This window comes from Ovis canadensis, chromosome 1 (genome assembly GCF_042477335.2).
Source record: "Ovis canadensis isolate MfBH-ARS-UI-01 breed Bighorn chromosome 1, ARS-UI_OviCan_v2, whole genome shotgun sequence".
Taxonomy (NCBI): domain Eukaryota; kingdom Metazoa; phylum Chordata; class Mammalia; order Artiodactyla; family Bovidae; genus Ovis; species Ovis canadensis.
This window is the reverse complement of record NC_091245.1, coordinates 112,879,669-112,902,416: the sequence shown is the minus strand read 5'-3', so window position 1 is coordinate 112,902,416 and position 22,748 is coordinate 112,879,669. Positions and strand designations below refer to the sequence as shown.

At 42.0% G+C, this 22,748-nt stretch overlaps 1 pseudogene; it reads left to right on the top strand.

The window, feature by feature from the left end:
* Positions 1 to 11,442: 11,442 nt before the first annotated feature.
* Positions 11,443 to 12,820, top strand: LOC138438228 (intelectin-2-like; annotated as a pseudogene).
* Positions 12,821 to 22,748: the final 9,928 nt, after the last annotated feature.

Here is a 22,748-nt window from a genome sequence, read left to right as displayed (position 1 = left end):
ATCTTTTGTTTCTTTAGGTAGATATATTCCTAAGTATTTTATTCTTTTCGTTGCAATGGTGAATGGAATTGTTTCCTTAATTTCTCTATTTTCTCATTGTTAGTGTATAGGAATGCAAGGGATTTCTTTGTGTTGATTTTATACCCTGCAACTTTACTATGTTCATTGATTAGCTCCAGTAATTTTCTGGTGGAGCTTTTAGGGTTTTCTATGTAGAGGACCATGTCATCTGCAAACAGTGAGAGTTTTACTTCTTCTTTTCCAATTTGGAATCCTTTTATTTCTTTTTCTGCTCTGATTACTCTGGCCAGAACTTCCAACTATGTTGAATAGTAGTGGTGAGAGTGGGCACCCTTGTCTTGTTTCTGACTTTAGGCGAAATGCTTTCAATTTTTCACCATTGAGGATAATGTTTGCTGTGGGTTTGTCATATATAGCTTTTATTATGTTGAGGTATGTTCTTTCTATTCCTGTTTTCTGGAGAGTTTTTATCATAAATGGATGTTGAATTTTGTCAAAGGCTTTCTCTGCATCTATTGAGATAATCATATGGCTTTTATTTTTTAATTTGTTAATGTGGTGTATTACATTGATTTGCGGATATTGAAGAATCCTTGCATCCCTGGGATAAAGCCCACTTGATCATGATGTATGATCTTTCTAATGTGTTGTTGGATTCTGATTGCTAGAATTTTGTTAAGGATTTTTGCATCTATGTTCATCAGTGATATTGGCCTGTAGTGTTCTTTTTTTGTGGCATCCTTGTCAGGTTTTGGTATTAGGGTGATGGTGGCCTCATAGAATGAGTTTGGAAGTTTACCTTCCTCTGCAATTTTCTGGAAGAGTTTGAGTAGGAAATTTAGCTCTTCTCTAAATTTTGGTAGAATTCAGCTGTGAAGCTGTCTGGACCTGGGCTTTTGTTTGCTGGAAGATTTCTGATTACAGTTTCAATTTCCGTGCTTGTGATGGGTCTGTTAAGATTTTCTGTTTCTTCCTGGTTCAGTTTTGGAAAGTTGTACTTTTCTAAGAACTTGTGCATTTCTTCCACATTGTCCATTTTATTGGCATATAATTGCTGATAGTAGTCTCTTATGATCCTTTGTATTTCTGTGTTCTCTGTTGTGATCTCTCCATTTTCATTTCTAATTTTATTGACTTGATTTTTCTCTCTTTGTTTCTTGATAAGTCTGGCTAATGGTTTGTCAATTTTATTTATCCTTTCAAATAACCAGCTTTTGGCTTTGTTGATTTTTGCTATGGTCTCTTTTGTTTCTTTTGCATTTATTTCTGCCCTAATTGTTAAGATTTCTTTCCTTCTACTAACTCTGGGATTCTCCATTTCTTCCTTTTCTAGTTGCTTTAGGTATAGAGTTAGGTTATTTATTTGACTTTTTTCTTGTTTCTTGAGGTATGCCTGTATTGCTATGAACCTTCCTCTTAGCACTGCTTTTATAGTGTCCCACAGGTTTTGGGTTGTTGTGTTTTCATTTTCATCTGTTTTTATGAATATTTTGATTTTTTTTATTTCTTCTGTGATTTGTTGGTTATTCAGCAGCGTGTTGTTCAGCCTCCATATGTTGGAATTTTTAATTATTTTTCTCCTGTTATTGAGATCTAATCTTTTGCATTGTGGTCAGAAAAGATGCTTGGAATGATTTCAATTTTTTTGATTACCAAGGCTCGATTTTTGGCCCAGGATATGATCTATCCTGGAGAAGGTTTAGTGTGCACTTGAGAAAAAGGTGAACTTCATTGTTTTGGGGTGAAATGTCCTATAGATATTAACTAGGTCTTACTGGTCTAATGTATCATTTAAAGTTTGTGTTTCCTTCTTAATTTTCTGTTTAGTTGATCTGTTCATAGGTGTGAGTGGGGTATTAAAGTCTCCCACTATTGTGTGTTATTGTTAATTTCCGCTTTCATACTTTTTAGCATTTGTCTTACATATTGTGGTGCTCCTATGTTGGGTGCATATATATTTATAATTGGCATATCTTCTTGGATTGATCCTTTGATCATTATGTAGTGTCCTTCCTTGTCTCTTTTCACAACCTTTGTTTTAAAGTCTATTTTATCTGATATGAATATTGCTACTCCTACTTTCTTTTGGTCTCTATTTGCGTGGAATATCTTTTTCCAACCCTTCACTTTCAGTCTGTATGTTTCCCTTGTTTCAATGTGGGTCTTTTGTAGACAACATTTATAGGGGTCTTGTTTTTGTATCTATTCAGCCAGTCTTTGTCTTTTGGTTGGGGCATTCAACCCATTTACGTTTAAGGTAATTATTGATAAGTATGATCCCGTTGCCATTTACTTTATTGCTTTGAGTTTGAGTTTATACACACATTTTGTATTTCCTGTCTAGAGAAGATCCTTTAGCATTTGCTAGAGAGCTGGTTTGGTGGTGCTGAATTCTCTCAGCTTTTGCTTGTCTGTAAAGCTTTTGATTTCTCCTCTATATTTGAATGAGATCCTTGCTGGGTACAGTAATCTGGGCTGTAGGTTATTTTCTTTCATCACTTTAAGTATGTCCTGCTATTCCCTTCTGGCCTGAAGAGCTTCTATTGAAAGATCTGCAGTTAACCTTATGGGAATTGCCTTGTGTATTATTTGTTGTTTTTCCCTTGCTGCTTTTAATATTTGTTCTTTGTGTTTGATCTTTGTTAATTTGATTAATATATGTCTTGGGGTGTTTTGCCTTGGGTTTATCCTGTTTGGGACTCTCTGGGTTTCTTGGACTTGGGTGATTATTTCCTTCCCCATTTTAGGCAAGTTTTCAACTATTAACTCCTCAAGTATTTTCTCATGGTCTTCCCTTTTGTCTTCTTCTTCTGGGACTCTTATGATTCGAATGTTGGGGCATTTAACATTGTCCTAGAGGTCTCTGAGATTGTCCTCATTTCTTTTAATTCGTTTTTGTTTTTTCCTCTCTGCTTCATTTATCTCTACCATTCTATCTTCTACCTCACTAATCCTATCTTCTGCCTCTGTCATTCTACTATTTGTTCCCTCCAGAGAGTTTTTGATCTCATTTATTGCATTATTCATTATATATTGACTCTTTTTTATTTCTTCCAGGTCCTTGTTAAACCTTTCTTGCATCTTCTCAATCCTTGTCTCCAGGCTATTTATCTGTGATTCCATTCTGAGTTCAAGATTTTGGATCATTTTCACTATCATTATTCGGAATTCTTTATCATTTAGATTCTGTATCTCTTCCTCTTTTGTTTGGTTTGGTGGGCATTTCTCCTGTTCCTTTATCTGCTGGGTATTCCTCTGTCTCTTCATCTTGTTTATATTGCTGTGTTTGGGGTGGCCTTTCTGTATTCTGGCAGTTTGTGGAGTTCTCTTTATTGTGGAGTTTCCTCGCTGTGAGTGAGGTTGTACAGGTGGCTTGTGAAGGTTTCCTGGTTAGGGAAGCTTGTTGTGGTGTTCTGGTGGGTGGAGCTGGATTTCTTCTCTCTGGAGTGCAATGAAGTGTCCAGTAATGAGTTATGAGATGTCAGTGGGTTTGGAGTGACTTTGGGCCGCGTTTATATTGAAGCTCAGGTCTATGTTCCTGAGTTGCTGGAGAATTTGCGTGGTGTGTCTTGCTCTGAAACTTGTTGGCCCTTGGGTGGTGCTTGGTTTCAGTGTAGGTATGGAGGTGTTTGATGAGCTCCTGTTGATTAGTGTTCCCTGGAGTCAGGAGTTTTCTGGTGTTCTCAGGATTTGGACTTAAGCCTCCTGCTTCTGGTTTTCAGTCTTATTTTTACAGTAGCCTCAAGACTTCTCAAGACTTCTATACAGCACCATTGATAAAATATCTAGGTTAAAGATGAAACGTTTCTCCACAGTGAGGCACACCCAGAGAGCTTCACAGAATTACATGGAGAAGAGAAGAGAGAGGAGTGAGATAGAGGTGACCAGGATGAGATGAGGTGCAATCAAAAGAGGAGAGAGCAAGCTAGCCAGTAATCACTTCCTAATGTGCACTCTACAGTCTGGACTGCTCAGAGATGTTCACGAAGTTACACAGAGAAGAGAAGTGGGAGGAAGGAGACAGAGGTGGCCAGGAGGATAAAGGGAGTAATCAAAAGGAGAAAGATAGATCCAGCCAGTAATCGGTTCCCTAAATGTGGGTCACAATAAACTGCGGAAAATTCTGAAAGAGATGGGAATACCAGACTACCTGACCTGCCTCTTGAGAAACCTATATGCAGGTCAGGAAGCAACAGTTAGAACTGGACATGGAACAACAGACTGGTTACAAATAGGAAAATGAATACATCAAGGCTGTATATTGTCACCCTGATTATTTAACTTATATGCAGAGTACATCATGAGAAACACTGGGCTAGGAGAAGCATAAGCTGGAATCAAGATTGCCAGGAGAAATATCAATAACCTCAGATATGCAGATGATACCAGCCTTGTAGCAGAAAATGAAGAAGAACTTAAAAGCCTCTTGATGAAAGTGAAAGTGGAGAGGAAAAAGTTGGCTTAAAGCTCAACATTCAGAAAATGAAGATCATGGCATTTGGTCCCATCACTTCATGGGCTATAGATGGGGAAACAGTGGAAACACTGTGAGACTATTTTTTTGGGGCTCCAAAATCACTGCAGATGGTGACTGCAGCCATGAAATTAAAAGACGCTTACTCCTTGGAAGAAAAGTTATGACCAACCTAGATAGCATATTCAAAAGCAGAGACATTACTTTGCCAACAAATGTCCATCTAATCAAGGCTATGGTTTTGCCTGTGGTCATGTATGGATGTGAGTTGAACTGTGAAGAAAGCTGAATGTCAAAGAATTGATGCTTTTGAACTGTGGTGTTGGAGAAGACTCTTGAGAGTCCCTTGGACTGCAAGGAGATCCAACCAGTCCATCCTAAAGGAGATCAACCCTGGGATTTCTTTGGAGGGAACGATGCTAAAGCTGAAACTCCAGTATTTTGGCTACCTCATGTGAAGAGTTGACTCATTGGAAAAGACTCTGATGCTGCGAGGCATTGAGGGCACAAGAAGGGGATGACAGAGGATGAGATTGCTAGATGGCATCGCTGACTCGATGGACGTGAATCTGAGTGAATTCTGGGAGTTGGTGATGGAGAGGCAGGCCTGGTGTGCTGTGATTCATGGAGTTGCAAAGAGTTGGACACGACTGAGAGACTGAACTGAACTGAACTGAAGTGGTCTCCACTGTCCGGAACACACAAAGAGATTCACAGAGTTGGGCAGGGAAGAGAAGGCTAGGGAGGAAACAGAGGCAACCTGGTGGAGAAAAAGGAGAGTCCAAAGAGGGAGAGAGCAGTCAAGCCAGTAATCTCACTCCCAAGTAAAAATGGGTACTGAAGATTGGGTTCTTAAAGGTACAAAATTGGTAACAAATACCAAGAAGCAAAGAATAAATATCTAGAGTAGAGGCTGGATTTTCAAAAATACAATATTAAAGAAAAAAAATCAAAGTCAGAAAAATTAAAAAATATATATGAAGTTTTTTTAAAAAAATAGGGTCTCTCCTTTTTTTTTGCAATGTAATAGTAGGTTATAAAAATGAAAATTAAAGGAGTAATAGAGGACTTAAAATAAAAATTTTTTCTTTAAATTAAAGAATGATAGTAAAAATAGTAAAAATATATCTAGGACTTTCTCTGGTGTTGTTGTGGGCAGTGTGGGGTCAGTTCATTTTCTGATAGTTCCTTGATCTGGCTTATATTTCTTAAGATTTATAGGCCCCTTCCTATGTAGTCAGTACTAACAGCAGGGTTTTAATCTATTGCCCCTGTCACTTCCAGGGAGGTTCCCTCTGTTTTAGCTTCTTCTATTTGCTGGTCTCTTCAGTGTCTGATTTCTGTCTTGATACAAGGGGGTGGTGGTGGACACTTTTTTAGGCTCCCTTTTCAGTCGTGCTTGGGATGCTGCAAACAAATATCACTGGCATGTGTTCGCAGTGTCTCGGCCACACTTGGTTTGCGCCCGCTCACGGAGTGTGTGCTTTCCCTGTCTACACTGTGTAGGCTCTAGGTTGCTCTGCCAGGAACTGTCTGAGGCTGGCCCTGGGCTGCATGCACCTCCCAGGTCTAAGCAGCTCAGGTTCAGGTACTGGGGTACTCCTCAGAGGCGCAGACTCGGTTGGGCCTGCGTGTGTGCCCTTCCCAGATCCGAGTAGCTCAGATGACCACGTGTTTGGTGAGCGTGGTTACTGCCACTTATTGTCCCTCCCCCCCACCCCACCCCCCATCGGTGCCACTCGGTTTTCTGGGTGTACAACCGGCGCACCTTCTCAGGCGGATGTTGACCACCTAGAATCCCAAGAAGTCTTGGTTAGCAACGAAGCCTGCTTGCAGTTTGGTAGATAATGCCTCTCTGGGGCCACAATTGCCCCTTCCAGCTCTGGCTGCCCTCGCCTGCCTGTCACTGGAAGGGGATGGACTGGCCTGCAGTCCGCTAGCTCTGCTCAGTCGTTTGTGCTGAGTGGGCCTGATGGTGTCTTAAGTTAGGGCTTTTCATGTAGTTCTAGTCAATCCTTTGTTCTGTGAGTGGGCCTGATGGTGTCTTAAGTTAGGGCTTTTCACGTGGTAGCTATCCCACAGTCCGGTGTGCTAGCCCAAGTTAGTTCGCTCAGATTGCCCTTGGGGCATTCAGGCCCGGTCCTTACTCTAAGCAATGCAGCCTGTGCCTCCCTGCCCAGCCCCTGCTTGCTAGTGGCAGGTGCAGGCGTCTGCGTTGCTTCTCCGCTGGGGGAGTTACCGTTGGGCACGTAATCTGTGGGTTTTAATGTTTTATTTGTTTTTCCTCCCGATATGTTGCCCTCTGTGGTTCCAAGGCTCGCCACAGATTCGACACTGAGAGTGTTTCCTGGTGTTTGGAAACTTCTCTCTTTTTTGACTCCCTTCTCGGGACAGAGCTCCATCCCTACCTCTTTTGTCTCTCTTTTTATCTTTTATATTTTTTCCTACCTCCTTTTGAAGACAATGGGCTGCTTTTCTGGGTGCCTGATGTTCTCTGCCGGCATTCAGAAGTTGTTTTGTGGAATTTACTCAGCGTTCAAATGTTCTTTTGATGAATTTGTGGCAGAGAAAGTGGTCTCCCTGTCCTATTTTCTGCCATCTTAGGACCGCCCCCCAATGTTTAATTTTAAATAATTTTTTTTATGTTTGTATTTTGCCAGAAAGAGAGACATAAGCAAAAAATCAAATCATCACCACTCTTATTAGTCTTGTCCTCATGTATTTTCATTTGGAAGATACACAGGTCCATGAAATCCCCAGATCTGAACACTGTGCTAAGAAGTGACCTTTAACATGTGTCTTTGAGAGCCTGTGGAGCTTCTACAGAGAAAGCTCCCAGTGTCCACTGGAGGTACAGTGCTCAGCTCCTGGCCCCAGTGTGGAGAGAAAGAGGGGGTCTTTGTGCTACTTCTAGCACAATAAGTGTGCTAGAAGTGAGTGCTGCTGAGACTCAGACAAGGTCTGTGAATGCGGGAGTCTGGATTCCAGCTCAGAGACAAGTAGAGAACAAGGGGTCCTTAGTCTCTGAGTCTTTATAGGATGATAGGAATTGGGCATAGACAGAGAAAAATGATGATCAGGAAGGTAACTTGCATCTTGTCTTCTTTAGAGTGTGTGTGTGTGTGTTAGTCATTTAATCGTGTCTGACTCTTTGCCACCCTATGGACTGTAGCCTGCCCATGCTCCTCTGTCCATGGGATTCTCCAGGCAAGAATTTGGAGTGGATTGCCATTCTCTTCTCCACTTCCTTAGATCACAGAGATCCAGCCCAGGTTCCTGCTATTTCTCATATTGGCCACTAGAGGGTGCGGTGCAGGACATTGTCTCCTGGAGCAACCCTTCCTCCAGTCTCCTCTAAGTGTCAGTAACAGAACTGGGTTGGGTGGCCCCAGGGTCCTGGTGTCTCTGAGGCAGAGGGGATGTCTTTGAGCTGCAGAGAGGCTACTTCATGCTGCAGACTTGAGATGTCTGTAGGCTGAGGTCTGATTTGTGGTGTCTGGTGGGATCTAACCTGGGTGTTGGTTGAGGCATGTCCTGGGTCCCAGCTGTGTGCCTCTATGTGACCCTCAGAGTGGCCTTCAGAGGCCTGTGTTAAGAACCATGTCCCCTCCCAATCTCTCCCCACTTCAGTGGGCTTGGTCTTGCAATTTTCAGAGAAAGGTGAATGGTCTGTTTTTGTGCCCAGGACTCCTGTCTTCCCAGTCTTCCTCTCCACAACAAGCATAATAATGGCATTAAGAAATTTGTCTTCCTCTTCATTGTCATTTATGCATTTTTAGAAAGAAGCAAAACATGTTCCTAAATATCATCTCATTTGATCTTCACCAAATCACTCTTCACTAGCTTCATTTTAGTTATGAGCAAACAGGCTCAGATATATTAAGTATAATCACGAGGACTCTCAACTCTAAGTGTTGAACTACTTATAATTGAATACCTCTGACCTCAAAAGCTTGGAATGATCTTCTCAAGTGACTCAGTGGTAAAGAACTGCCTGTCAATGCAGGAGACATGGGTTCGATCCCTGATCCAGGAATATCCTACATGCCTCGGAGCAACTAAGCCCGTGTGCCACAACTACTGAGCCTGTGTTATGGAGCCCAGGAGCTGCAAGTGCTGAGCCCATGTGCTGCAATTACTGAAGCCCGTGTGCCCTAGAGCCCATGCTCCACAACAAGAGAGGCCCCCACAGTGAGAAGCCCGAGCGGTGCGACTAGAGAGTAGCCCCTGCTCGCAGCTGCTAGAGAAACGCCCAAGCAGCGATGAAGACCAGCACAGCCCTCTCTTCGTCAAAGAAAAGAACAGAAACAAAAAAACTCTGAATGTTTTGTCCTCCCATTCTTTCAGAATTGTCTGCAGTTTCTTTAAAATTTAAGCTAGCATGGAAAGTTCTTCATCTAATACCTCTAATAGCCTGTTGGCCTGCTCTCACCACTTTCTACCTTATACCTCCTATTTCAGCTGCATCAAACTACTGACACTTCCTGACAGGCGGACTATGCTGTATCATTTCTTTCCATGCCTGAGGGCATGCTACACTTCTTGCTTTGCATTCTCTTTTCTTTCTACTGTAAAGTCATGCCCATTCTCTCACGATTAGCTAAGGTGTCACTAGGACCAGGAGGCCTTCTCTTAGTGACCACTGACATCCTTTCCCCAGACAATCCCCTGTCCTCAGGCTGGCCAGTCCAGTCTCATCTCAGATTCTCTCATTTTTTCTCCTCAGCTTGTCTATCTTTTTTTCTTCTCAACATATATTTCTGTGGACGTAAACTCTTGGGGGAATGTATGATTTCTTTGAAAGCCCAGTGCCCAGGGCAGTGCCCAGAAGAAGCATGAGGTCATGTGGAGGGAGGGATGCAATAAGCCTGTGGTGGACGCTGGGCCAGTGGGATGCTGGACACTGCAGGGCCTTACATCCCAGGCAGTGAGGCTTTGCTCCAGTGGAGGAATGGGTTTGGTGTGGGAGCAAGGAGAGCCCAGGCTTTGTGTCAAACCAGTAGTAAGAATAAAACTCTGTGTATTATCTAGTTGTGGTCAATACTTTGGTTATGACATGGAAAGAGAAATGGACCTGTCATTTTTCTCTCCATCTCTACCCAGAAGCTACAAGAAAATCAGAGTGAGGTGCTGCAGTGCATGTGGTAGGTGATGGAGTGTTGACACTGAGCCTAGAAGGACAGTAAGGTCTATGTCCACTGAGAGTTTTTTTTTTAAATTTTGCCTATTTATTTATTTTTGATCTTTGTTGCTGAGTGAGGGCTTTCTCTAGTTGCAGTGAGTGGGGGCTACTCTCTAGTTGTGGAGCACCAGTTTCCCATCACAGTGGCTCCTCCTGTTGTGAAGCGTGAGCTCTAGGGCATGGGGGCTTCAGCAGTTGTGGCACATGGTTTTAGTTGCCCCATGGCATGTAAAATCTTCCTGAACCAGGGACTGAACTGGTGTCCCCTGCATTGGTAGGCAGATTCTTAACCACTGGACCACCAGGGAAGTCCCACTAGGAGATTTTTTAAAATCGTGATAAAGTTTAGATAGCTTAAAAATCGCTATTTTATCACTTTAAGTAGCATCATCTACACACTGTTGTGCAGCTATCATCACAATTTTCCATGCTTTTTCATCACCTCAGACAGAAACTCTGTACTCATCCACAATAACTTCATATTTCTCTCCTCCCCCAGTCCCTGGTAAATTCTGTTCTACTTTATGTCTCGATGACTTTTCTAAGTACCTCATATATATGGAATAATGGAGTATTGGAGAAGGAAATGGCAACCCACTTCAGTATTCTTGCCTGGAGAATTCCATGGACAAAAGAGTCTGGCAGGCTATTATAGTCCATGGGGTCACAAAGAATTGGACACGACTGAGTGACTAATACTTGCTTTTAATGTCTCATTTTACTTCATGTTTTCAAGGCTTATCCATGTAGCAGTGTCAGAACCTCATTCCTTTAAAAAAATAATTTATTTATTTGCTTTTGATTGCGCTGGGTCTCTGTTGCTGTGCAGATTTTATCTAGCTGTGGCAAGTGGGCCTGCTCTTCACTGTGGTGGCTTCTTTCGTTGTGGAGCACACGCTCTGGGTGTCTGGGCTTCAGTAGTTGTGGTACATGGGCCTAGTTGCTCTGTGCTATGTGGAATCTTGATGCTTTTGAACTGTGGTGTTGGAGAAAACTCTTGAGAGTCCCTTGAACAGCAAGGAGATCAAACCAGTCAATCCCAAAGAAAATCATTGGAAAGATTGATACTGAAGCTGAAGCTCCAATACTTTGGCCACCTGATGTAAAGAGCTGACTCACTGGAAAAGACCCTGGTGCTGGGAAAGATTGAAGGCAGGAGGAGAAGGGGGGGCAACAGAGGATGACATGGTTGGATGGCATCATCAGCTCAATGGACCTGAGTCTGAGCAAACTCCGGGAGACAGTGAAGGACAGGAAAGCCTGGTGTGCTGCAGTCCATGGGGTCACAAAGAATCGGACAGAACTTAGTGACTGAACAACAACAACATATGGAATCTTCCCAGACCAGGGATTGAACCTGTGTCCCCTATATTGGCAGGGGGATTCTTATCCACTGTACGACCAGGGAAGTCCTCTTTCCTATGCATTGTATGTGTACACCACAGCTTGTTTATCCACTCATCTGTTGGTGGGTTCTTGTTGTGAATAATGCTGCAGTGAACACTGGTGTACAAGCATGTCAGTTGCTGTTTTCAATTGCCTTGGGTCTATATCTAGGAGTGGAATTGCTGGGTTTCCATGTTTAAGTTGTTGAGGAATATCACTGGAAGTTTTGATAGCTCTATGCTCTGCCTCAGTCATGGGGCATGGTCTTCTGAACTCAGGGAAACTCTTGTGCCAGTAGGGACACTCAGTGATAAGACTTGGTAGAGGAACCTTTTGGCCATGTTTCTGGTTTGCTGGATCATTTGGTTATGGGCCTGAGATGGACCCTGTGCTCTCAGACAGGGGGGTCTCTGGGCTCATTCCCTCTGCAGATGGCTTGTATCACCTCCACACTGAGAATGGTGTTATCTACCAGACCTTCTGTGATATGACCTCTGGGGGTGGTGGCTGGGCCCTGGTGGCCAGTGTCTATGAGAACAACATGCGTGGGAAATGCACATTGGGCAATCGCTGGTCCAGTCAGCAGGGCAACTTGACTACCCAGAGGGTGACAGAAACTAGGCCAACTATAACACGTTTGGGTCTGCAGAAGCAGCCACCAGAGATGACCACAAGGTGGGTGGACTGAGTTTCCAGGTAGAGAGGATGGGGAGCAGGGTGCGGCTGGAACAGAGCATGTGGAAGGGAGGGTGGGAGATGGGGATGTGGAGGTGGGGCTGGAGAAGAAGAAAGACATAAGTCCATGTCTTGGATCACAGCTTCCTCCCACCAAGGCTGTTTGGGTGGTGCAGTCTCCTTGTCTGCTAGAGGATGGTGGGTATCCGTCACTGCTGCCACCTGCTCCCCTGGAGCCCTGAGCTCTCAGCTCAAGTGAGGGCTGTGTGTGTGGGTCTTTGGCTGGTGGCACCTCCCAGGTCAGCAAGGCTGAGTGTGTGTCCCTCTGCAGAACCCCGGCTACTACGACATCCAGGCCCAGGACCTGGGCATCTGGCACGTGCCCAACAAGTCCCCCCTGCAGCACTGGAGGAACAGCTCCCTGCTGAGGTACCACACCAACATGGGCTTCTTCCAGAGACTGGGGCATAGTCTGTTTGGTTCTCTCAGGTACATGGGGCTGCTGGCTGGGGGTGATTTCCTGAGTGTAGAGACTGAGGAAGTGACTAAGGCTGGGCATGTGGTCCTATGGTCCGTGTTCCCCTGACCTAGATTCTCTGATGGCTCCTGTCCTGCTTCTCTCTGAAATTCTGAGCCAGGCAAGGGAAGAGATCTGCGAGAGAGAAGCATTCAGTGGAGGCTGGGGGTTGGGGAGAGAGAGAGCATGCTGAGGACGAGTAAGAGCATATATTGTGCCCTAGGCTGTTGGGAATGTAGAGCTGCTAAGTGACTGAATCCAGGAAAAGGGAAAGATCTTACTTTGACTGGTCTTGAAATGGTATCAGTTACTGAGTAAGCACTGTTTCCCCTTTTCCCTCAAAGAATGGCAGAATGTATCAGAGAATGAAAGCTAGGGTCTTATGCAATGACTTACTGGTACCTCGTAAAAACTCCCTGTGAAATGTGGGAGGAAATGTACTGACCACAGCCTGGCAATACCTGTGGTCTGATTTTGTGATGCCCAGAAAGCTGCATCTTTTTACTTACCCCTTGGCGATTGCGAGTCATTTTGCCCTTCTGAACTCATAATAGAAAAGGCATAAAATTCAGTTATGTTAGGTAACATTTATTTTACTACAGCCTGATTCTCCTCTATGGGTATATGTGTATTGTCTCATTTAATCTACTCTTGACCTCTGAGCTTTTACCAGATCCATTTTATAGATGAAGAAGCTGAAGCACTGTGAGGTTCAGGAACCTCATCCCACATCCCAGGGTATACATGGGAGAGTCGTGGTTTGGAATGAAGAAATTTGGCTCCAGACTCCTTATTCCTCACCTTCAGCTCCTTGGTAACTTGTTAAGACCAGCCTGGAGTCATGTGCACAGAGCAGAATAACCAGCCCAATGGAGAGACAGGTTTATTTCTATTGTAATGAGTGATAGTTAATTTCAGTGAACCAGAAGTAGGCAGCATAATATCCTTCTTGGGGGCTGAGCCTTTGATATAATATGCAAAGCAGTCATAATTTATTGTTGAGAATCTGAAGCTTTAAAGGGGAACAAGAAAAGTGTGGACAGGGTCAGAGTGAGTAAACCTGCTAACATGGTCACGGCGCCTTCATAGGTGTTTGGGGATATTCTTCCTGTACACGTGAGTTTCTCCTTTCAAGCTTCTGGCAGACCAGGGGCCCTCTCTGAGGACTGGTTCTTGGTCTCAGGGTGGGAAACAGTCCAAGTCTGAGGCCAGATACACCACCATTGTCCACGGAGTGAATTGTTCCAAGTCAGGCTGGAGTACTGGGCACAGAATCTCTAAGGTGACCTAAACAGGCTGTTTCTAGCACATTTCTTAATACTGTTTTCTGCCTCTTGTTTTCACAGGAATTCACTATGGATTTGTCTAGTGCATGTATGTAGTAATGAGAGAGTAGTCAGAGCCTTGTGTGCTGGAGGCAGAATCGCCAGGTGTAATGTGGATCATGTGAATCCTTGAGGGGCTCACTGGGTGCTTCGGGGTGTCTGTGTGTGTGTGAGTATGGTATGACCATGGTGTGAATGTGTGTGGGAATGTGATTTCCTTTACTCCTTGCTGGGTCTCCGGGGCCAGGGCTATAGGATCCTCTGTCCAGGCACTGACATCGTGTACCTTTGAGGACTGAACTGGAAGGGGTGGGGCTTCAGAAACACGACTGTTTTTGCTCAACCTTGGGATAAGCTGCTCAGTTGCGTGAGCTGGGTGAGGCTTGTGTGCAGGAGCATCCTGTGGAAAACTTTTGGAGCTGAGATTGCTTGAGAAACACAAGATGTTGTCATATTTGATCCAAGGTTTAGCTTTTCAGAGCAAAACTTGACCTCTTCCTTCCTGACCAGTGTCTGCACAGATTCTCACTGGGTCGGGGGCTTATTGGAAGAATCCTGGACAGCCCTGGCCTCACTCAGGCCACCCTCCTCCCGACCGTGTGCTCTCTCTCTGGTTGTCAGTCACAGTGTGCCCTGATGCCACAAGCAGGTGGGCTCAGCTCTCACCTGTGGCAGCCTTTGCATCTGCCCAGGCCAGACATCACTCAACTCCTTTTTTTCCTAGTCACTGTGGGATGTCTCATGGCCAGAGGCAGGATGATCAGGGAGCCCTTGGGCTGCTCAGGGTCTGAGTTGTCAAGAGTAAGTGAGTTTACTTAGGACCCATCCCTCCACAAGTGTACAGTCTGAGACAAGTGTCCTTAGCTGCTGGCATGTGATGCTGAGATCCTGTCTCTTCTTCCTCCTCAGCTTGTCTCTCTCCCAGGCAAGATGAGGCAGCTCACCTGTCAGGGGGAAACTCAGGTCTGATGGGGCAGTGATGCACGTGTGGCATCCCTCATGAAGGATATTATGCTGCCAACTTCTGTGAAATAAACTATTACCCATTAAAATAGAAATAAACCGGTTTCTCCATTGGGCTAGTTATTCTGCTCTGTGCACATGCCTCCAGGCTGGTCTTAACAAGTCACCAAGGGGCTGAAGTTGGGGAATAAAGAGTCTGGAGCCAAATTAGTGTGCATTCCTCCTCCCTGTGACAGCCTGGTCCCCATAGCTCCTTCCAACCATGGTCCAAAGCAGATGTGAAATTGTGTGCACATGTACCTCCATGCGCTTTAACAAGCATGCAAGGAGCAGCTACACTCTGCTGGTATGGGAGACACAAAGATTGCACATGCTTTGTTCAGTGTCTGGCAGGACAGACTTTCACACAAAAACAGAAGGATAATATGAAGGATCTTAGGTATAACCGAAATATTACTGAGGGGCTACATGACACCTAATTCTGCTGGAGTATAAGGGCTGGTGACCACAGCACTTCTGAGCTGAGTGCTGAGAGATGTATATGAGTTTATAGGGCAAAAGCTTCACAATGCTGAATTTGGCAATGATTTCTTGTATATAATACTAAAGGAACAGGCAAAAAAAAGAAGTAGACAAATTGTACTTCATGAAAATTAAAAAAAATTATATAAGACTGTTAACAGAGCAAAAAAAGTCAGAATGGGAAAAATATTTGCAAATCTTATATTTGACATGAGATTAATGTCCAATATACAGAGAACTCCTAAATAACAGCAACAACAATAACAAACTCAATTCAAAGATTGGCATAAGACTTGAACAGACATTTCTCTAAAGAAGATATAAAAATCTGATTAAGCACAAGAAAAAATGTCCTACACAACTAATCACTAGGATAATGCTAATCAAAACTATAATGAGATATCACCTCATATCTTTAGGATGATCTTTATTAAAAAAGAAGAAAATAATAAATGATGAAAAAAACGTGGAGAAATTGAACCCTTATGCATCGTTGGTGAGGATGTTAAATGGTATGGACCTTATGGCCATAAGTCGCAGCGATTGCGCTCGCCAAACTCCTGTGCTACTCGGACCTGGGAAGGACACAAAATGCAGGCCCAACCAAATCTGCGCCTCTGAGGGCTTCCTGAGCGCCGAGCCTGAGAGGCTTAGACCGACCGGGGAGGTGCATGTAGCCTAGGGCCAGCCTCAGATGGTTCCCCGGCGGAGCAATGTAGAGCCTGAGCAGTGTGTGCTGCGAGCAGGGGCAAGCCCAGCCTGGATGAGATACTGCAGGCACACGCCAGTAGTATTTGTTTGCAGCATCCCTCCCTCCCTAAAGCGCGACTGAACAGTGAGCCTAAAAAAAAAAAAGTGTCCACCACCACCCTCCCTGTGTCAAGATGGAAATCAGACACTGAAGAGACCAGCAAACAGAGGAAGTTAAACAGAGGGAACCGCCTTGGAAGTGACCCCACACAGCCCACAACACCAGAGAAAGGGCCAGATATACTTTTACTACTTTTACGATAACTTATTTTTTGTTGAATTGATGCGGTTGCGTGATTGTTTCCTCTTCTTCTTTTAACTTTATTAAATTTTTAAGTTCTCTATTTCTCTAATTATTATTTTTATAGTCTATTATTACTCAAAAAACCCCCCTATTTTTAAAGCAAACGCTGTATATAGTCTTTTTGTGGTTGTTGTTGTTTAATAATTCTTGTGGCTGTTTGTTTGTTTGTTTTTTATTTTTCTTCTTCTTCTTTTCTTTAATATTGTATTTTTGAAAATCCAATCTCTACTCCAGATTTTTATTTTTATTTTTTTTATTTTATTTTTTTTTAAAATTTTAAAATCTTTAATTCTTATATGCGTTCCCAAACATGGACCCCCCTCCCACCTCCCACCCCATAACATCTCTCTGGGTCATCCCCATGCACCAGCCCCCAGCAAGCTGCCTCCTGCGTCAGACATAGACTGGCGATTCAATTCACATGATAGTATACATGTTAGAATGTCATTCTCCCAAATCATCCCACCCTCTCCCTCTCCCTCTGAGTTCAAAAGTCCATTATACACATCTGTGTCTCTTTCCCTGTCTTGCATACAGGGTCGTCATTGCCATCTTCCTAAATTCCATATATATGTGTTAGTATACTGTATTGGTGTTTTTCTTTCTGGCTTACTTCACTCTGTATAATCGGCTCCAGTTTCATCCATCTCATCAGAACTGATTCAAATGAATTCTTTTTAACGGCTGAGTAATACTCCATTGTGTATATGTACGACAGCTTTCTTATCCATTCATCTGCTGATGGACATCTAGGTTGTTTCCATGTCCTGGCTATTATAAACAGTGCTGCGATGAACATTGGGATACATGTGTCTCTTTCAATTCTGGTTTCCTCGGTGTGTATGCCCAGCAGTGGGATTGCTGGGTCATAAGGTAGTTCTATTTGCAATTTTTTAAGGAATCTCCACACTGTTCTCCATAGTGGCTGTACTAGTTTGCATTCCCGCCAACAGTGTAGGAGGGTTCCCTTTTCTCCACACCCTCTCCAGCATTTATTGCTTGAAGATTTTTGGATCACAGCCATTCTGACTGGTGTGAAGTGGTACCTCATTGTGGTTTTGATTTGCATCTCTCTAATAATGAGTGATGTTGAGCATCTTTTCATGTGTTTGTTAGCCATCCGTATGTCTTCTTTGGAGAAATGTCTATTTAGTTCTTTGGCCCATTTTTTGATTGGGTCATTTATTTTTCTGGAATTGAGCTGCATAAGTTGCTTGTATATTTTTGAGATTAGTTCTTTGTCAGTTGCTTCATTTGCTATTATTTTCTCCCATTCAGAAGGCTGTCTTTTCACCTTGCTTATATTTTCCTTTGTTGTGCAGAAGCTTTTAATTTTAATTAGATCCCATTTGTTTATTTTTGCTTTTATTTCCAGAATTCTGGGAGGTGGATCATAGAGGATCCTGCTGTGATTTATGTCTGAGAGTGTTTTGCCTATGTTCTCCTCTAGGAGTTTTATAGTTTCTGATCTTACATTTAGATCTTTAATCCATTTTGAGTTTACTTTTGTGTGCGGTGTTAGGAAGTGATCTAGTTTCATTGTTTTACAAGTGGTTGACCAGTTTTCCCAGCACCACTTATTAAAGAGATTGTCTTTACTCCATTGTATATTCTTGCCTCCTTTGTCAAAGGTAAGGTGTCCATATGTGTGTGGATTTATCTCTGGGCTTTCTATTTTGTTCCATTGATCTGTATGTCTGTCTTTGTGCCAGTACCATACTGTCTTGATGACTGTGGCTTTGTAGTAGAGCCTGAAGTCAGGCAAGTTGATTCCTCCAGTTCCATTCTTCTTTCTCAAGATTGCTTTGGCTATTCGAGGTTTTTTGTATTTCCATACAAATCTTGAAATTATTTGTTCTTGTTCTGTGAAAAATGTGACTGATAGCTTGATAGGGATTACATTGAATTTGTAAATTGCTTTGGGTAGTATACTCATTTTCACTATATTGATCCTTCCGATCCATGAACATGGTATATTTCTCCATCTATTAAGTGTCCTCTTTGATTTCTTTCATCAGTGTTTTATAGTTTTCTATATATAGGTCTTTAGTTTCTTTAGGTACATATACTCCTAAGTATTTTATTCTTTTCGTTGCAATGGTGAATGGAATTGTTTCCTTAATTTCTTTTTCTACTTTCTCATTATTCGTGTATAGGAATGCAAGGGATTTCTGAGTGTTGATTTTATATCCTGCAACTTTACTATATTCACTGATTAGCTCTAGTAATTTTCTGGTGGAGTCTTTAGGGTTTTCCATGTAGAGGATCATGTCATCTGCAAACGGTGAGAGTTTTACTTCTTATTTTCCAATTTGGATTCCTTTTTTTTCTTTTTCTGCTCTGATTGCTGTGGCCAAAACTTCCAGAACTATGTTGAATAGTAGCGGTGAAAGTGGACAGCCTTGCCTTGTTCCTGACTTTAGGGGAAATGCTTTCAATTTTTCACCATTGAGGATAATGTTTGCTGTGGGCTTGTCATAGATAGCTTTTATTATGTTGAGGTATGTTCCTTCTATTCCTGCTTTCTGGAGAGTTTTTATCATAAATGGATGTTGAATTTTGTCAAAGGCTTTCTCTGCATCTATTGAGATAATCATATGGCTTTTATTTTTTAATTTGTTAATGTGGTGTATTACATTGATTTGCGGATATTGAAGAATCCTTGCATCCCTGGGATAAAGCCCACTTGATCATGATGTATGATCTTTCTAATGTGTTGTTGGATTCTGATTGCTAGAATTTTGTTGAGGATTTTTGCATCTATGTTCATCAGTGATATCGGCCTGTAGTTTTCTTTTTTTGTGGCATCTTTTCAGGTTTTGGTTTTAGGGTGATGGTGGCCTCATAGAATGAATTTGGAAGTTTACCTTCCTCTGCAATTTTCTGGAAGAGTTTGAGGAGGATAGGTGTTAGCTCTTCTCGGAATTTTTGGTAGAATTCAGCTGTGAAGCCGTCTGGACCTGGGCTTTTGTTTGCTGGAAGATTTCTGATTACCGTTTCAATTTCTGTGCTTGTGATGGGTCTGTTAAGATTTTCTATTTCTTCCTGGGTCAGTTTTGGAAAATTGTACTTTTCTAAGAATTTGTCCATTTCTTCCACGTTGTCCATTTTATTGGCATATAATTGCTGATAGTAGTCTCTTATGATCCTTTGTATTTCTGTGTTGTCTGTTGTGATCTCTCCATTTTCATTTCTAATTTTATTGATTTGATTTTTCTCTCTTTGCTTCTTGATGAGTCTGGCTAATGGTTTGTCAATTTTATTTACCCTTTCAAAGAACCAGCTTTTGGCTTTGTTGATTTTTGCTATGGTCTCTTTTGTTTCTTTTGCATTTATTTCTGCCCTAATTGTTAAGATTTCTTTCCTTCTACTAACTCTGGGGTTCTTCAACTCTTCCTTTTCTAGTTGCTTTAGGTATAGAGTTAGGTTATTTATTTGACTTTTTTCTTATTTCTTGAGGTATGCCTGTATTGCTATGAACTTTCCTCTTAGCACTGCTTTTATAGTGTCCCACAGGTTTTGGGTTGTTGTGTTTTCATTTTCATTAGTTTCTATGCATATTTTGATTTCTTTTTTGATTTCTTCTGTGATTTGTTGGTTAGTCAGCAGCGTGTTGTTCAGCCTCCATATGTTGGAATTTTTAATAGTTTTTCTCCTGTAATTGAGATCTAATCTTAATGCATTATGGTCAGAAAAGATGCTTGGGATGATTTCGATTTTTTTGAATTTATCAAGTTTAGATTTATGGCCCAGGATGTGATCTATCCTGGAAAAGGTTCCTTGAGCACTTGAGAAAAAGGTGAACTTCATTGTTTTGGGGTGAAATGTCCTATAGATATCAATTAGGTCTAACTGGTCTATTATATCATTTAAAGTTTGCGTTCTTTGTTAATTTTCTGTTTAGTTGATCTGTCCATAGGTGTGAGTGGGGTATTAAAGTCTCCCACTATTATTGTGTTATTCTAAATTTCCCCTTTCATACTTGTTAGCATTTGTCTTACATATTGTGGTGCTCCTATATTGGGTGCATATATATTTATAATTGTTATATCTTCTTCTTGGATTGTTCCTTTGATCATTATGTACTGGCCTTCTTTGTCTCTTTTCACAGCCTTTGTTTTAAAGTCTATTTTATCGGATATGAGTATTGCTACTCCTGCTTTCTTTTGGTCTCTATTTGCGTGGTATATCTTTTTCCAGCCCTTCACTTTCAGTCTGTATGTGTCCCTTGTTTTGAGGTGGGTCTCTTGTAGGCAGTATATATAAGGATCTTGTTTTTGTATCCATTCAGCCAGTCTTTGACTTTTGGTTGGGGCATTCAACCCATTTACATTTAAGGTAATTATTGATAAGTATGATCCCATTGCCATTTACTTTATTGTTTTGGATTCGGGTTTATACACCCTTTTTGTGTTTCCTGTCTAAAGAATATCCTTTAGCATTTGCTGGAGAGCTGGTTTGGTGGTGCTGAATTCTCTCAGCTTTTGCTTGTCTGTAAAGCTTTTGATTTCTCCTCCATATTTGAATGAGATCCTTGCTGGATACAGTAATCTGGGCTGTAGGTTATTTTCTTTCATCACTTTAAGTATGTCTTGCCATTCCTTCCTGGCCTGAAGAGTCTCTATAGGAAGATCTGCAGTTATCCTTATGGGAATCACCTTGTGTATTATTTGTTGTTTTTCCCTTGCTGCTTTTAATATTTGTTCTTTGTGTCTGGTCTTTGTTAATTTGATTAATATGTGTCTTGGGATGTTTCGCCTTGGGTTTATCCTATTTGGAACTCTCTGTGTTTCTTGTACTTGGGTGATTATTTCCTTCCCCATTTTAGGGAAGTTTTCAACTATTATCTCCTCAAGGATTTTCTCATGATCTTTCTTTCTGTATTCTTCTTCTGGGACTCCTATAATTCAAATGTTGGAGCGTTTCATATTGTCCTGGAGGTCTCTGAGATTGTCCTTGTTTCTTTTAATTTGTTTTTCTTGTTTCCTCTCTGATTCATTTATTTCTACCATTCTATCTTCTATTTCACTAATCCTATCTTCTGCCTCCGTTATTCTACTATTTGTTGCCTCCAGAGTGTTTCTGATCTCATTTATTGTGTTATTCATTATATATTGGCTCTTTTTTATTTCTTCTAGGTCCTTGTTAAACCTTTCTTGCATCTTCTCAGTCCTTGTCTCTAGGCTATTTATCTGTGATTCCATTTTGATTTCAAGATTTTGGATCATTTTCACTATCAATATTTGGAATTCCTTCTCAGGTAGATTCCCTACTTCTTCCTCTTTTGTTTGGTTTGGTGGGCAACTCTCCTGTTCCTTTACCTGCTGAGTATTCCTCTGTCTCTTCATCTTGGTTATATTGCTGCGTTTGGGGTGGCCTTTTTATATTCTGGGAATTTGTGGAGTTCTCTTTATTATGGAGCTTCCTCACTGTGGGTGGGGTTCTGTCAGTGGCTTGTCAAGGTTTCCTGGTTAGGGAGGCTTGTGTTGGAGTTCTGGTGGGTGGAGCTGGGTTTCTTCTCTCTGGAGTGCAGTGGAGTGACCAGTAATGGGTTATGAGACATCAAAGGTTTTGGGATAATTTTGAGCTGCCTGTATATTGAAGCTCAGGGGAGTGTTCCTGTGTTGCTGGAGAATTTGCGTGGTATGTCTTGTTTTGGAACTTGTTGGCCCTTGGGTGGAGCTTGGTTTCAGTGTAGGTATGAAGGCATTTGATGAGCTCCTATTGCTTAATGTTCCCTGAATTCAAGAGTTCTCTAATGTTTTCAGGCTTTGGATTTAAGCTTCCTGCTTCTGGTTTTCAGTTTTATTTTTACAGTAGCCTCTAGACTTCTCCATCTATACAGCACCAATGATAAAACATCTAGGTTAAAGATGAAAAGTTTCTCCACATTGAGGGACACTCAGAGAGGTTCACTGAGTTACAAGGAGAAGAGAAGATGGAGGGGGTAGTTAGAGGTAACTGGAATGAGATGCAGTGAGATCAAGAGAGGAGAGAGCAAGCTAGCCAGTAGTCACTTCCTTATGTGCGCTCTATAGTCTGGACCGCTCAGAGGTATTTACAGAGTTATACGGGGAAGAGGAGAGGGAGGAAGTAGACAGAGGTGACCAGGAGGATAAGAGAGAGGAATGAGTAGGAGAGAGACAAATCCTGCCAGTAACCAGTTCCTTAGGTGTTCTCTACCGTCTGGAACACACAGAGATTCACAGAGTTGGATAGAGAAGAGATGGGGGAGAAAAGAGACAGAGGCCACCTGGTGGAGAAAAAGGAGAGTCCAGAGGAGGAGAGAGTGGTCAAGCCAGTAATCTTGCTCTCAGGTAAACTTGGGTAGTGAAGTTTGGGTTTTTAAATGTACAAAATTGACAACAAAAACTTAAGAGCAAAGATTAAAAATCTGGAGTAGAGGTTGGATTTTCAAAGATACAATATTAAAGAAAAGCAGAAGGAAAAAGGAAGAAAGAAAAAAAAGAATTATTAAAAAACAAACAAACAAACAAAAAACAAAACAAAACAATACACCAACAACCATCCAAAGAGTATATATGGTGTTTGCCTTAAAAAAAAAAAAGTCTTTTTTTAAAAAAAAATAGTAATACTAGGTTATAGAAATAAAAATTAGAGGAGAAATA